The following is a 17,897-nucleotide window of genomic DNA, read 5'->3' as shown; positions in this document are numbered from 1 at the left end:
ACATCTGAAATGTGGACCCACGGGCCAATCAGAAACATTGCTATCAGAAACAATGCCCGACTGTTTTGGACGTAATGTGGTCGGTGTTTACATTAGCATGGCTAACACTCAGAGCTAACCTGTGCTGGAGAGCATGTGTGTGAAGAAGCAGGAAGTAAAAAGGAACTCACCTTGTGGTATAACCGGCAAGAGAGAAAGCCTTTGAGCTCCAGACTGTTTCAGAGAGAATCCTTGATAATCCATGATATGGAGTTTCATCACGGCAGCATTTAGTTTAGACGGTAGCTGCCGGGTCCCGCATGAGCTCAGACCCCTCCTTTTTTATTTGTATCAATTTTAATTTTTTTGTAAAGCTTTATACCCAAATCAGCACTCTTGAAACAGGAAGTGAAATAGAGGGATACGAGGCATGGCTAGAATGGGTGATCTGTCTGGTATCTATGCTATTGCCTAAAAATAGCATGATGTGAACTTTAAAGTAATTATATTTGTTTAGATGTATTCATTCATTGTGTTTATTTACAATCAAAATAGTTAGTAGCCATAACATTGACATGATTTCAATTGTTTGTAATTACATGTTTTTAACTGGAAGAAACAACGAAAAACTGTTATCAGATTTTATTAATATATTTCTAAAACCAGGTGTAAATTAGTGAGAGATCTCTATCAAAGTGAAACATAACTGAACCACTAAACCCCCCACTTCCTACCTGCTTCATGTTGGTGCTGTTGCCGTGGAAACGCGTTCATATTCACAATGAGGAGTAGCAGATGGCGTGGAGGTGCACGACTGACAGCAACAAATGATCACTCCCTTTAATCTGCACTGAGTCCAAGTGAAGCTACGGTTATTCATTTCAATTATCAAAGATACTGAAGGAGGTTTGGAGGAGGCTGATGTATTCAGATTGATATTCATATACACTGAATAAACTGAGACGTTGACTTTAATTACATGTCAACAGATTTCACATAACTGCATTCGGTTAGTTGAAAGCAATGATATTAAGATGAAATAAGAAATATCGGGTCCAACTTAATGAAGCTCAGCGCAAGTTCAACCAGGAAGACCGTCTGTACTCATCCATTTACTATGTCCACGTAACTACTCTCTCTCCTCTCAATAAGTGATCGGGGGCGTCACTCCCCAGCTTAACCAATCACTTCGCTCTATTCTCACAAGCCTATCATAGCGCTCCGTTAACCCTTTCAAATCTGCTCTCCCCTCTGACAGCTGTCATTTCAGGTGACTCGACGCAACCCCCCCCCCCCCCCCCCCCCCTTTTCACCTCCTGTCCCTCTGGATCCAGGGTTAAGCTAAGCCCCTCCCCTTCAGACCGAACCCAGCCATCCATTCACCACCACCGGTGTCTAGACCCCGGGGGTTTCATCGGATCGGTTCTCCCCTCCCGTATGATACTTCTGCACAACGGGGCCTAAGCGCCAAAACTCCATTACATTAATTTGTGTATTCCTGGCAATAAATATGTATTCTTAAATCAAAACCGTCCCTCCTGATTGAAATAGTATTGCTTTCAACTAACCTAATACAGTTGTGTGAAATATGTTGACATAATACATTAAAGTCAACGTTTCAGTTTTGTCAGTGTACTTTGGAAAATGGCGAATGTAAAGCTGAGAGGATGTTTTTGTTGTTGATCAGATGCTGGGAGAACTGACAGCGTCAACAAAACAACAAAGAGACACACGTTTTTTTAGAGGAAATTGATAATCATTCATGCAAAACGAAAGTACTGATATCTTGAAAGGATGTATTGCATTTTGCTTGAAGTTGCAAACATTTAAGTAAGGGATAATGTGCTGTCGCGGTCATTATGGGGAAAAGAACACCGACAGGCTGATCAGGAGCCCGACGCGAAGCGGAGGGATCTAGATCGGCATGAAGGTGCATGCAGTTTGCTTTTCGGCCCAACTGTATACAGTTACATCGACCGGACTTCTTTCTGAAGATGTGAGCGTCCTTAACAACGGTCAATAAATCCTTGACAGCGGTCTGTCTGTTCGGTATTAACAACGTGTCACGTGTTCTGAATTGACCAATAAGAATCGAGTATTCAACTAAGCCATGTAATAAAGTGGAATAACTGTAATGATGAGGTGAGTTTATCTAAACTGAAACTATTAGAAACCATGGCTGTGAGCAGGACCTGTGAACTCATGCTTGTTATTTCTTGTCATTGTAAAATTCATTTCCTTTTTGGTTGTTTTGTACAAAAAAAAATATTTGTTTACAACATGATGAACATGACGCTGATGACGATGACCTAAGCAGAAACAAAATGTACGCCAGAGGGGGGAGGACCAGAAACGTTGTTAAGCTTCTTCTTGACCCTGTTGGACGTTGAATATTTTTGTACCTTGAATTTTTATTTATTTTTTTGTGTTGCATCTCTTTGTTATAATTATTATTATATATATAACAAACAAAAAAAGGTTTCTGACTTGTTCAATAAATTGACTAATAATAATAATAAATCTGTTGAAATCATGATCCTGTTTACCAGTGATATGAACAAGTATATGTTCTGTAGCGGATACTTTCACGGGAATAAGTACAGTGGCCGTAAGGGGCAACGCGATACGACGGCCCAGAACCTTTCCATTAGGAGAAACACGCTGGAGCTCTAAAAACAATTTAATTAATAAAAACACGAATGTGCAAAAACACATGCAAGTGAAGAAACATCTTCATGAACTTGACAACACATGGACAGCGTTTACTGAAAGCTTTGCATGAACCAAGCACCGCAAGAATCTCAAAACACGACGGAAGTCCTTTTAAATATACTGACGAAACAGACTAACTCTGCCAACAATGACAGGTGTCTGAGAGATATCGTAAGTATAACAAGTAAGTTCATCAAGTGAAAGAAGGACGTTAGTAAGTGAGCTTGTAATGTCATTTTTCCGAGTCCTGTTTCTCGCTTGAGGCCAGGAAAAGTCTCCGTGACCTTTTGACCTGTGCTGGACTACGGGGATCTGGTCTATATGAATGCACCTGCCCATTGGCTGATCAAGTTAGATGCCGCCGATCACAGCGCACTGAGACGTGTTACTAACTGTAAAGTATGAACTCTTCACTGCACCCTGTGAGCCAGGGCAGGTCTGCCTTCACTTCCTGTGCGGAGGCTCAGTCACCGGTACATGTTCATCTCCACAGCCATGTTGGGTAAATGACCATCTTCCATCTGCTCTCTGATCACAAAGTGAAAGTAGCCACTGCCTGAGATCTCACGCTGTGGTTTTGTTAACCCAAGTGCGAGCACTGACGTAGGGACGAGCGCTTTAGATGCGCAGCTCCTCTAACTTGGAGCAGTCTGCAAAGAGAATGGAAACTGATTTGGTTCCACTGCATGTTTTTAAAGCTCGGATAGATGCTATGCAATCTGGTGGTACCTGTACATGTCGATAGGCATGTAAATGTAGCGCTGTAAATATGATGTTGTGTTATCTGTTTTTTTTTTTTTAAAGTGTCTCTACTGTAGGCTATTTTATTATATGTAGCACTTTGGCTCCACCAAAAATCGTTTATAAATGTGCTATATTAATAAAACTTGATTTGATGCTTCATGTGGAACCTACTTGCAGCAGGTCTCCCTTGAAAAAGAGATCGATTATCTACCTGGTTAAATAAAAGTTTGAAATGAAAATGTCTTTATTTTCTATGTAAAATTAGTATGTTACAAAAAGGACATGAAATAGTCTAAAAAAGGTCAAAATGCTTATTTACAAATGTTGTTTTTTTGGAGGCAGCTCCATCTGTGTTCACATGAAACTAAAGTAGATTTTGTTGAGCAATTAATAATGATTCATCGTAATAGTTTCATAATGTTAAAGTTACTTGTTGTTTTCTTTGTTTGTGTAACCCTTGTTGAGTTTACAACCCTCTAATCAGTCGAGTGCTTTAATATAATAATTAAAGTATTTATCCTAAATGAAAAGCAGCCACTCGGGATCAAACCTCTAATCAAACTAATTGCTGCAAATAAAGGCAATTCCCGTCAGAGCCGCTCGTCACAGCTCAGACTCAGAAGTGTTATTTCACTACAAAAGCCTTGTTTAGAAAAAATGACATTACCGTACAATGAAACTGAAATGTAATACATGTCAAGGGAAAACATTATTTCACCTAGTTTAAGTTTGAATTGTTTACGTTTTATTAAAGTCTACTCTTTCAATTATTTAATTTACAAAACATGAATCCCTATTTTAAACTAAATCACGAGGTTTTCCTAAAGCTCATCGTGTAGCTTTGTTTCTATCACAAAATGAACCACTAGTTTAAAACTGGACGGACTGTAGTTGAATACTCAATTCTGATTTGGGACATTCCATAGGGTTGGTAATCTTTGCCAACAGACTGTTGCTAAGGAGAACAGACTGATTTACCGTCAGCTGTGGACAACACACATTGGTTTTCACAATCAGAAAGCACAACCTGGATCAGCAGGACTCGTCTAACTTCTGGTGAAGAAAGTTACGTTCAATTAATTAAGGTAAGATTGAATGAATTAAGGTAAGATTGAATGAATTAAGGTAAGATTGAATGAATTAAGGTAAGATTGCACGAATGCCACACATTAACACAGATACCAGAATTCACATGGATCGCTTTAACGGATTAAGCACATCATCAGAACTCAAAACAGCAGTTCATTGGACCTGGTTCTCCAGAAGGGAGTCGAGGTGAGACCAGGTGGTTCTCCAGAAGGGAGTCGAGGTGAGACCAGGTGGACCCGAGCCTGGCAGAAATCTAACTGGACACATTCAAGCTCTGTGGCAGCATATTACACACGTGTCAGCGGTAATGTCTCTGTGTGTATTTACATGTGGTGGTGGATTTGCATGCCTGTGTGTGTGTGTGTGTGTGTGTGTGTGTGTGTGTGTGTGTGTGTGTGTGTGTGTGTGTGTGTGTGTGTGTGTGTGTGTGTGTGTGTGTGTGTGTGTGTTTAATGGTCCATATGCGTGACAATAACTCATCAAAGAGACAAGGAGCTGCCGGTGTCGAGGCTTGATGGAGGGGATTTCCACTCCTCCGATGTGCCTCCACACTCTTTATCTTAAAACACACACACACACACACACACACACACACACACACACACACACACACACACACACACACACACACACACACACACACACACACACACACACACACACACACACACACACACACACACACACACACACACACACACACACACACACACACACACACACACACACACACACACACACACACAACAGGCAGCAACTCTCACTCGTATTTTAAGCCGTGCTTTACTATCTTTAATACCAACGTTTATTCTTTAATATATACTTAATTCTGAATGATAATAATGTCGATGTGCAGTGTGGGAAGTTGGACTGATACCTCCATCACAGCAGTAGCTTAGATGTCGCAGCAGCTGCCATAAAATAACGATAAAAGCTTCGGTGATTCACGTCCCATCGATTATGAGACGCCGTTTGTGTGACTGCTCCACCCTCGCTAAATGCCGGGTTATAACTCCAGCGCTTATGATTGATGAGTTCCTCCCTACTGCGCTGCTCACGGGAAGGCAAAGACAAACGCTCCGCCAACAAAGGCTTGAGTTGCACGATGCAATCTCGCATCGCTATCCAGAGCTCGTTCCTTTGCATTGCGCCCTCAAACAAAGCCAGCATACTTTTGACTGAACTTAGGCATACGCATTTCCAGCTTCGAAATACTGTGAAATGTGCATGCTTACTAACCACTTAGCATCTCGTCATTTCACTCGTAAAATGTTTAACTTCCATGCAGAACTTGTTATCCCGTATACATTTTACATTACATGAAACTAACACTTTTAACCAAAGTGAGCGACAAGAATCCTCCAAGTAGAGCTTGAAGCCAAATAACTGCGTTGGATTTTATTGGCCAAGGTACATTTTTATCAGGGTTTGATGCAGTCTAAAAAATGCTATGACAACTATGTGCAGAATGTGCACAGTAACACCTTTCTCCTAGCATCTCATACGTTCACTCATATGTTTTTATTTACATGCAGAACTTGTTATCAATTATACATTACTTAAAGCTAATACTTTTATCCAAAGCAAGTACATCAGCTTCGAAGGCTAAACCCTTTAAAGACGTCACTTTCTGGTTAGATATAATTGGCCAAGGTGCAGTCAACCAAAACACATTTTTAATCAGGTCTGATGCAGTCTGTGCAAATACCAATTATTAAATTACAAATAAGAATCTTTAAAATAAAAGTTGTATTTCGTCTGCCTTGCATGACTTCTCAACAAAACTCCCCTTCCATTGGGAGTTTGATTTATGGTCGTGACGGGATAATGACGGGTTTCGAGGCTGCGTTTACAGTCTGGAAGATCTGGTTCTGCTCCAGGGTATAGAGGGTCCGTGTGGGAGGAAGAGCTGATCCTGAATCAGCGCCCGCGGGCGACCTCGCCGCCTGCACGGCCCGCTGTGATTGGCCGAGAGGAGCCCCGCGATGCCGGCAGTAAAAGCGTAAAAAAATTCTCTCTATGAATCACATAGAAGTAGCTCTAATTAAGAGTAATGACGGCTGAGGAGTTACAGAGGAGAGTCTGCATGACGATGATTGATATAATTGCACTTAATCGTGGAGAAAATAACGTTTTAGTTAATGCAGCGACTCAGACTCTCACTGTTCGGGAAATTAGGGCTTCAACGGCTCGTCGGTTAATTTACTGTTCGGGGAGAATAATAAATAAACCAATTAATTAAGATATTTTTTTTACAGGAAAGCTCATTCCTGACAAGAAAAACGAAACAATAAAAACAGTAACAGTAACCTGAATTGTCAATCGTACAATTAAAAAAAGTAAGGACCTACAAAGTAAAACATGTTTGAGAAATTAAAAATATTTAGAGAATAATGTATATACATATACAGCTATTTTGTGGATATAAAATAGAGGCAAAGCAATTCAAAAGAAGAAAATGTATATTTAATTGAGACAATAAAATACTACTATGCTATACTTTCATAATTGTTACTACAAAAGACAGGAAGAGTAAAATAAAAAAGTTTTCAGTTTCATGATTTTAAAGAGATAAAAATAACCCATGCTATTCACCTATAATGAACGTAGCTGGGTTAATATAAAATGCAGGCTGCAAAAGTAAGGTATTCCTTTTTCTTGTAATTTTTATATTTATCTGTATTCAAATTTTTTGTGAAATTGTTTATAAGAAATGTATTTTGGTTAAGTGTTTCTAATAAAATAAGAAAAAGGGTAACTCGTTGATTAGAAATTGTTAAACAGGTTACCCCAAAATGTATTGGATTGGATTTAAATACTGAAGAAGTGATTCAATTGTGATATTGTATCATGAAATCGTATGAGATTTTTTAATCTTCTTCTTATTTATTAATTATCAATTGTACCACACACACTCAGGAAAATGTAACCCAACCTGTCATACAGGTGAGCAGCAGTCGAATGGCAGAACATACGAAAACAGTAATTACACAAAAGTGTTGTTAATACAAACAGCCGCCCATCACACGCCTTAGACACAGCAGCAGTTTCTAGTTGGTAACGCGAAAATATCAAAAGTCATCTTTCACCAACCAGCATCTGCTCACAAAACTGCTGATTCGCTCACTTTCACATGTTGTTGTCTGGAGGAAAATAAACGAGTAAATAAACATGGATCCGGACATTGTGTCTGAACTGTATACTGTATATAAAGGTCTGATTCTGTTGCCTCTACTGTAGTTAATCTGATAAACTGCAGACTAATGCGTCTACTAATGCAACTAATAACACTGAATGCACCCTAATAGTGGTGATAAACGTCTCCTTCACAGCTCATTTAAAAAAAATTAAAAGCGTTTACGTTTATGTCAATTAATGTTGGAGTTGGATTATTTCACTCAGGTTAAGTCAAGACACTGAGAATAATCAATATTTACCAATAACAACTAACACGCAAAAAACACATTCAAATGATTCTTAGACGTTTGATGTCAAACTACCAAATAAAAGCGTCCCATCTAAACATATAGCTGGTCCCCCATGCTTCCAGTCTTTATGCTAAGCTAGGCTAACTGAAGTGAAAACAAACCACGATGAGAATAATCAATATCAACCAATAACAGCTTACAAACAAACAAATATTTATCACGTAAATTGTAAACAACAAATGCAGATTCAACTCATTCTCAAATAAATATTGGTTGATGTCAAACTACCGAATAAAAGCGTCCATCTATCAAAGCTCGCTGTTCCCCCATGCTTCTAGCGTTTATGCTAAGCTAAGCTAACTGAAGTGAAGTTAAACCACTGTGAAAACAATCAATAAATGCGCAAAAAATACTCATCACGCAAGTTGTAGACAAAATGTTGATTCAAACGATTTTTATATGAATATTGTTTGATGTCAAACTACCGAATAAAACCATCCATCTATCCAAGCTAGCTGGTCCCCTATGCTACCAGTCTATATGCTAAGCTAGGCTAACTACCTCTCGCTCTCACCAGTGGCTTTGCGACCACAATTCAAGACACAGGCAGGGCCGTCCCTGCCCAACATGAGGCCCCACGCAAAGTTATATGATGAGGCCCGGTTTTGCGAGCGTCGACTGGGGGGGGGGGGGACCTCGCAGCGGCAAAACCGTGCCACACTAATTGCACCGCATAAGCGCATAGGTGCGCCGCATTTTCGGCTCAATTGAGGCACCCTCCGCAAGATGAGGCCCCACGCAGTCTGCATGATCAGCCTGTAGGGAGGGACGGCCCGGGACACAGGTACTGGCTTACCGTGTTGTGAAGGGGGTTCAGTCATTTCTACATCCAGGACCATACACAGGAAGTACAAAACCATAACCATGTGTTGATTATTGTGTGATAAACAACACCCGCTAACCTTAACAACGTAATCCAAGCCCTTAACTAACATTACAAGCTTTTATTTAATGATTTAAAATGCGTTTTGATTTCACAAAGTACCATCGGTCGTTCTTTTTCGTTACGCTCAGCACAAACATCAAACTTGAAATCTTAAATCTTCTGCACTTGTTGGTTTTATTTATGTATGAACTGAGAATGGAAATTCTGATACCTCAACACTGAATGATTTCAGGTGCTAAGAATGTTTTACAGCCAACATTTTTCGTTCTCAATAACGTTATGAGGTGTCTACCCACATCTTGTTAAATTTCCCATCAGCCCTCTGTTCCGATGTTTGGTGCCATAACCCGAGGCTTCAACTGACTGACAGCTGATGGAGCGCCGCTTTGTCGTCTTTGTTTACATCATTGACAGTTTTGTGAGTTTGATGGGGGATTAGAGCTCATTAAAGAGAGCAAGAGTGCTCGCCAGGAGCTGTTCAGATACCACATGCGTTTAACTGCTCTCTGCATCCATGCCTCTACAGGATTAATGCAGACAGTGCCATGCTCATGGAGAGTATTTCTCATTTTGATGTTTATAGTCCAGAATCTAAAGTCTTACAAAGGTATTCATGTTTTACTGCGTATGGGAAGAAGAAACCAAAAGTCAACTACTGACTTCGTAACCTCGTTTATGTAGCAAACAGTTTTAACCCAAATGTTTCCCTAAACATAATCAGGTAACGTTGACTTGTTTAAAGTTGAGCATAGAGATATGGAGAGCTCTGTAGCTTACATGTCTACTTACACGTAACTTATAGAGAACATATTATGCACATTTCAAGGATCATCATAGTATTTTATGCTCACGTTTGAAATCTACGTTCAAACTTCCTTATGTGACAATAAGCGCTGACTACTTACAGTACGTACACAACTTAATTTACTTATGACTTTTATAATTTACAAATGAACCAAATGTTTAGAAACTAACTGCACTTTAGTGACGGTTTATTGACTGCTTCACTTACCGACATCATTCATTAGTCAGTGTATTGAACATGTCAGAAACAAAAACATACAACAATAATATATATATTCTTACTTTCCTTTTTTTTCTCACTCAAATTAATAATTATATCAAAGTACAAAAAACAAATAATAACAAAAAAAACCAATAACAATTCTCAGATAGTCTCTGTCATGTTCGAGAGGGGCAAGAAGAAGCTTAAAAAACGTTTCTGGTCCCCCGCCTCGAGCTTATATGTTTCTTATAAATAAAACATTAGGTCATCAGCGACACGTTTTTCTTGTTAATTTGTTTGCTTTTTTACAAAACAATCAAATAAATTACTTTTACAAGAAATAGCAACAAATGGGATTGTACAGGTCCTGTTCATAACCATTAATGATTTGGCTGCTAAATAATACTTTCAGTTTAGACTTGTACAATATGTCAGTGCATCGTTACAGTTATTCCACAGACTAACACCTTTCGATAAGATGCAGTGGAGTTTGGCTTTTGTTCGGACGGGTGGTTTTTTACCCACATCACTTTATACACTTAACGAACCTCAACCCAAACCATGATGTATCCCTAAACCTAAAACATACTTTGTCACTGATATAACATATTAATTGTGTCTGTGCTTCTGTTAAGTTTTATTATTTGGAACATGAATGATGTGAATTCTCTTTTTAGCTATACACACCTATTGCACAAGAGGGATGTTGCTTTCCCTGAAATACATGTTTCTGTTAGTTGTGGTGTTTCTTTGAGAGACTGTATTCTGTACACACTTTTAAAAAGCCCTGAGACAAATGTGTAATTTGTGATATTGTGAAATACAATTTGATCGATTGATTGGTGGAAAAAGATGAATCATACTGGATGACTCCCTCAACTCTGAGCCTGAAGTGTAAGATAAAACAGAGAGATAGCTGATTGCAGCTCCGTAGGAAGCGAGGAGGCAACATGAACTAACTGGTGGAACCCTGCAGCGATGGAGGGTGACGTCGCAGTAAAAAGCTGCAGATCGGACGGTCCTCTGTTATTAATTCACCTCTGATACAAGTCAGCACAGGCGATGCCACACAGGTTCGCAGCTGCAGGCGGAGGATGGGGCTTTATTAGAGAGACAAGGGTTGGCTTCCCAGAAAAGGAAAGTATTTGACTTTTACATAAACAAACATACTTCAAGCATCTCTGACAATGAACAAGCATTTTTTAAACGAGCCGCAGGGAGTCTAGTCGTAGTCAACTGGAGTCTTCTCTTCCCTTCGACTCCATTTCATTAACCTGACTTTCCAGAATGTACCAAGATGTTTGGTGGCTTTGTGTTTCTTGTTGGTCGTGTTGCCTCTCTTTGGTTGTTATGCATTTCTTCAGTGGCTTTTTGTCTGTTTTTAGAAACTCTGTCTGTGCTTTTGTGTCTTTTTCTTTGGTTGCTCTTTCCACCGTTTTAATAATAATAATAGTAATAATAATTCCTTACATTTATCAAAGCGCTTTTCCAGATGCTCAAAGCGCTTTACAATTACACATTACACATATCACACATGCAATGGTCATGTACTGTGGACAATACCCACGGAGCAAGTCCAGGTGAAGTGTCTTTCCCAAGGACACACCGGGTCTGGGTTTGTTTTTTATCTTTGTAGTTACTTTGTGTCTCTGATTTTGAATGTCTTGCATTCAATCGTCGCTTTGCCGTCATGTTGTGTGCTTTTCGAACAAGATACGTTGGCATTAATATTATGTTATATATATTTTTTTTAACATTTATATTTTATTAAACATTTTCAAAAGACAAACACACACGGAAAGGACATGGCTCACACACATCACAAGTAGGACAGGACATAACATGAAGGGGGGGGGGGGCAGGGGGATTACAGTGTCAGTCAAATTTGATGTATGCATATGCGTTGTATTTATACATGATTTGCTTCATAATATAGGTATACTTCATCGTTTAATAGGTAAATAAATAGATAAATAAATACATATATAAACACACATCTCTTCCCTTTCTGATTAATTCACCTATTCATCCATTTCGCATTTAATTTCACTTCTTTCATTACCGTTATTTTTCTGTTTCTTCATAGCTTATTTCGCTTTATTTATTAATATTATTAATATATGTTATATATAACTTCAAGTCATATTTGCACTTTATATTAGCAATAGTTGCAACGGAAGCGGCAAATCTTATCAACGTGTACATCGCATGCCAATTAAAACCCATCATTTGAAAATGATGAATTTTCTTTAAATTATCTCCTTTCTGTGCTCGTTAGTGCACCTGTGCTCTGCTGCGACTAATTAAAAGTGAAATCCTGCACATTTCTGCATTCGCCGACGGTGGCTCTGTTAACAAATATTGAGCAAGGTAGAACTGTGCTAATTAATGTTATAACGAGAGGGGGGTGACTTTGGCTCATTAACATAAACCTGATAAAACAGGAGGTCGCTGTTGTGTTTCTGCAGGTCCTCCAGACTTTTTAACACCAAATGAGATTTTTCCGCTACTTCTTCTTCGTTGGTATGTTTCAACAGGAGGGAGTATCAAACACTTGTTAAATATGTAATTTCAACCGCAGAAGCAAAGTGTTAGATTACGGTTGGGAAAAAAAGAGATTCCTGCAGGTTATCTCAAGGTGAATATTACGTTTTTGGCACCATAAATGAACGTGTAAATAATGTTGGGTCCCATTGATGCAAGCTGGGTGCTAATAACACTTAAAGACAAATGAAAATTGAATACTGCAACAATTAGCAGGTTTGATGGAGACAGTCACACAAGTCTATTGCAGGGCTTATATTTAACTCTAATAAATGACTAAAACAGTGTCGGAGGAATTGCAATTAGGCACCAATAGGAGGTGTCGGGGGAAAGAAACACTGCAGGGAAACAAAAAAAAGTGACACCACAGATGAAAAGAACAAGAACTGAGGAGACCTACTGTAATGCATCGGGAGTCTGCAGCACAAAGAAAATCAGAGTTCAAGACCTGCCTGACGCTGCTCCTCTACCTCCTACAAATTAGCTTTCAGCGTTAAACGAGAAGAGGTGAAACTTTTTAAATAACTCTTGAAACTCCTCTGTCCATCTTAAGGCCCAGACACACCGGGCCCATTTCGGCCGTCGATAGATGTCTGGCCGTCAATGTGAGTCGTGTCGCCCTACTCAGATTGGTGTGACACCGCCTAGGCAGTCGGCCAAAGGCTGCCGGTCAAATAAATCACTCTGATTGGCTGTTCAGCTAACGAATCAGTGCATGAGAAGCAAAACGGAAGTGAGGGACCCAAACAAACGATTAAGAAGGCACACACAGACGGCTATTGTTTTTAATTTTCATCTCAGCTGGACGCAAGAGTTTATTTTTTATCAATCGATCTGGAATGAAGAAACCGAAGACCAACGCACACGCTATTTGTTGTTTGTTTATATCACGCAGTCTGTTCTTCTTCTCTCGGTTATCATGCAGTCTGTCTTCCGGTTGTTGCCTGTTTTGAATGACGAATACACACTACCGCCGCCTGCTGGTAAGAAGAGGTATTGCCACTCACGCATGCGCAGTGCGTACGTGCTTCTTGGCCGTCGGCTGAAGTCTTTGCGGTGTGTTCCAGTGCGACACATGGCCAAGACGCAGGAGACGTGTTCCGTCGGGACGTGTTCCTTGGTGTCAGTTTGGTGTGTCAGGGCCTGTAAAGCAAATAAATAACTCTTGAAACTCCTCTGTCCATCTTTAAACTCCGTATTTCCAGGTTCATAGATTTGATGAACTATATCTTTGTTGAAGTGAACAAGGGACAGCAAAAGAAAAGCACCTTATGCTGCCTGAAATCAGCTAGAAGGGCTAGCTAACGTTAGCTTTTTGCTGTTAGCAGCTCGGTAGCAGTTACGTTTTGTATATTTTTTGGTATTTCACATCTGTTTTCACAATCTACATACACCTCTCTATCAGTTACGTGCTTTCTTTGTGCGTCCATGCACAACCCAGTCTCATGGCATTTCGTGTTCACCAACACGATTTGTAATCTATTGATTCGGGTTCACCAACACGATTTTCCCCTTTTTGTGTTTAATACTGGCAACTTCTAATTGTGGGAAAAACGAAAACGTTCAGTAGAGACGTCCCATAGAACATTTTTCGAAACACAATAGCCAGCATGTAGTTCTGGGGGGGCGTTCAATTCCAGTTTTGGATAGTCTGCCGTGGTTTCGTTCCATTTCAAACAGCTGTTTGACGCTCGGCAACCTTCCTCCAACATTCAATCCCAGAGCTTGAAGATTAATCACGGGGACTGTAGTCCTAAACGATAGCTGGGGATTATGGGTAGTGTAGTGTCTTCGGCCATCCTAAACTCCTAGAGGCCTACGTCTGTTTCCGGTTATTTTTATTTTGAAATTCAGTTCCTGACGGACGCCAAAAAAGCCCGAGATCATGGAATTAAACCAATAAATAAAAGCAAGGATAATTGTGTGTTATTGGTGAGTAAATAACAGTGTGTTATTTTGAAAAGAATAACAAATTAGAAGGAAAAAAAGATTTAAAAAAATACAGATTTCAGTATCCTGAGGCTCTGAGCCCCATTTATCTTCCTCACAGACGGGAACAAAAGTCCGAAATTATACGATTTAAAATAAAAGCAATAACTGTGGCTTGATATTGAGTAAGAACATGTTTTTATGAACCACACAGCTTCCGGTCTTCCACGACCCGACCGGAGAAAAAGACGTGCTGCAGCCTGCAGGCACGAAACACATTACCAGTAGAAATACATTGCTTTTAAAATCATGCTGTGCAACACGAAAAAAAGGGGAAAATGGTGTTGGTGAACACGAAATGCCGTGAGACTGGGTTTCCATGCACTGAAAGAGTCCCTAATGTTTCACTTTATGACCGGGTATAGCTTAAATTCACCATACAGGTGTCATAACGTCTTTTTCTTCATTAGGATGCCGTGCAATTTTACTCCATCAATCAAGCGTTTTTATTGTCGTAATGTTAGTATGCTTTTGTAATCCACCAGTTGTCACATGTGGGATCATAAAATACGTTGTGCTAATCACAACAGCCGTTTTGAATCATTAAACTGTAAGGTGAGTGATGACGGAGGACTTTATACTGGCAGCGCTAAGGAGAGATTTATTACCGTGTAAACCTACGTAGATGTATTGATTTATGGCAGGAGATTTATTAATCACTGTATTTAGCATTCCTGTTAAATGTAATAAAATAAAGCGACTGAGGATTAGGAAATAAGATGTCAAAGATGATTATGTGATAAGATTTCTTTTTGTACGACTGACATATTATTTGACTACAGCCATGCTCATTCGACTTGAAGCCTTTGGAAGAAAACTTGTAAAATATTAATAGAAAATTAAAAACTGTGTAAGGTAACGAGAAGCAGACGCAGGAAAGGTTGTGATTATTTTACATGCTGCAGGTTTACATGAATGTGAAGTATTTCAATTTGTGTTACTCATACAAAAATGTTTAATGTTTAATTTAAATAGATACAAAAAAGGAAAATATTTTAAGAAATTGCAAATGATTGTCCGTCAAAACTTCTTTATTTATATTTAGACATATTAGACACATTTTATGGATACAAATTCTCACCTTTTCTGAAGTATGGTATTTCCATTTACCAAATTCGCCTTTATATTAAAGTAGGTAGAAATGTACAACGATTTTAGTGTTAAACTACACAGCATTTAATCAATAAGCAAATGTCAAAAATAAGTTATCCTCATTCAGGAAGATGCTAAGATAAAATAATGAATACATTTTTTTAGATGTTATTATCATTAAAAGTACATATTTGACATTTCTCGAAAATAATAATATCCTTGAATCAGGCAGACAAAAGTAGTGGTTAAAACTTTAAAATAAAATGAAAAACAGATATTTAAAGTAGCTTTGAACCTTTACCTTATTGGTATTCTTTATTAGGATCCCCATTAGCACTATAGCATGAGCATTGGCTATTCTTCCTGGAACTTGCAGCATTAAAAGTGACTGTGTTTTCCCCCCTTCAGGTTTAGACATTAGCTCATTTGTTTAAAAAGGTAGCAGCAGGTTAAGAGGAGGCCTCGTTAGCCGGCTCTTTTAAAAAACAATGAAAGCTGCTTGTTTAGCTGCAGCCATGCATGATTAAAGCCGGGGTGGAGGACGCCACATCCTGCAAATTAGCGCCTGATTTCCATCTCGGGGTTTGGACAGAGAAGACCCCGCGGCTCAGCCAGCAGCCAACATAGCCGCCTCCAATTCAAAACCCTGCAGGCGGTGTTTTTACAGGCGGAGATTACCCAAATGTTCACTGCACGGTCTGTTTGTCCTCTGTGCAAAAGATCCATGAGTTGAGTAAACACTCAAATGTTTCTCATACGGATTCAAGAAGTGCTTGTTTCAGTCTGCAGCTTTATTTCAGTAACTCCATAGTCCCGCGCTTGCACATATAGTACATCACAGTGTAAGCCATCTGTAACAGTGCTATTTATAAGATGTATCACTTTGCTCAAATACTTTTTGTACTGCTACTTATGATGATCTTAGAGAATATGGACATGCAGAGAAAGAGAATACAATTATTTCAATCAGGAGAAACGGTTTTGATGTAAGAATACATATGTATTGCAGAGATACACAAATTAATGTAATGGTGATTTTGACGATTAGGCCCCGTTGTGCAGGAGTATCATTCGGGAGGGGAGAACCGATCCGATGAAACCCCCCGGGGTCTAGACACTGGTGGTGGTGAATGGATAGTTGGGTCCGGTCTGAAGGGGAGGGGCTTAGCTTGACCCTGGATCCAGAGGGACGGGAGGTGAAAAGGGGTGGGGGGGGGGGGGGGGGGGGGGGGGTTGCGTAGAGTCACCTGAAATGACAGCTGTCAGAGGGGAGAGCAGATTTAAAAGGGTTAGCGGAGGGCTATGATAGGCTCTTGGGAATAGAGCGAAGTGATTGGTTAAGCTGGAGAGCCGATCACTTATCGAGAGAGTAGTTACATGGGAATAGTAAATGAATGAGAAAAGACGGTCTTTCTGGTTGAATTTACGCTGAGCTTCATTACTGTAATATAAATATAGTGAGGAATACAACATAAATAAATCGAAATGTGGAATACGAAGAGAAATAAAAAATTGATATAAAAGTAAACAATGTAATGTGGAAATCTAAAGACAAATACAAATAATAAATAAGCTAAAGTAAAAATTGTGGAAATGTAAAAAAAAAGGTAAATGAGGAAATATGAGAACTAATTAAAACAATTGTCAATTCAACTTTTTGTTTGTTAAAAACATTAAATAATTCAATATCAGAATATTGTTATCAGAGTTGTTCTCCTGTTTTCCGTTATTTATTTACATAAAAATGTAACTTTTTCTGCTCAGCTAGATCTGGTTAGATCTCATTTGGGGTTTTTTCTTCGATATTTTAACATTATAGTCATTTAAGACGTATGGTTCTTCCAGAAACAAGCTGAGTCATCGTTAGCATTTAGCTTGTAGCCACTCTGAGCCACAAACTGCTATATTTCGCATTTTTGTCTGATTTATTCATCATGTCCGTTCGAAGAGAAGACCCTCTGTGGATAATTATGATTCCATAACAAACCTCCTGAACATTGATATATCATCATGTTATTAAGAGAAAGAAGCATAGCAAACATTAGCATTAGCTTGTAGCTACTCTAACCTTTGTACACTAAAACTGCTATATTTTTATCAGTTTAACTCAGCATTTCCATCATTTTTGTGTTGTAGAGGAGGGAACCTGCGTGGGTAATATCGCTCTAAGTAAATATAATGAGTGTTTGGATCTTAAATTGAGAAAGAAATCAGCTGAGCTAACGTTAGCCTTTAGCTTGTAGCAGCTTTCCATTGAGCTAACTGCAGCGAAGAAATACTGTCTTTAACCTAAAACTGCTTTATCTAGTAGGGTTTTTTTTCGTGTAAAAAGTCGGATAGATTTGTTTTGGGAAGTAGGAGACTTCTG

The sequence above is a fragment of the Pseudochaenichthys georgianus genome, chromosome 10 (genome assembly GCF_902827115.2).
Source record: "Pseudochaenichthys georgianus chromosome 10, fPseGeo1.2, whole genome shotgun sequence".
Classification (NCBI taxonomy): domain Eukaryota; kingdom Metazoa; phylum Chordata; class Actinopteri; order Perciformes; family Channichthyidae; genus Pseudochaenichthys; species Pseudochaenichthys georgianus.
The sequence above is the reverse complement of the archived record's forward strand: the minus strand, read 5'-3'. Positions refer to the sequence as shown.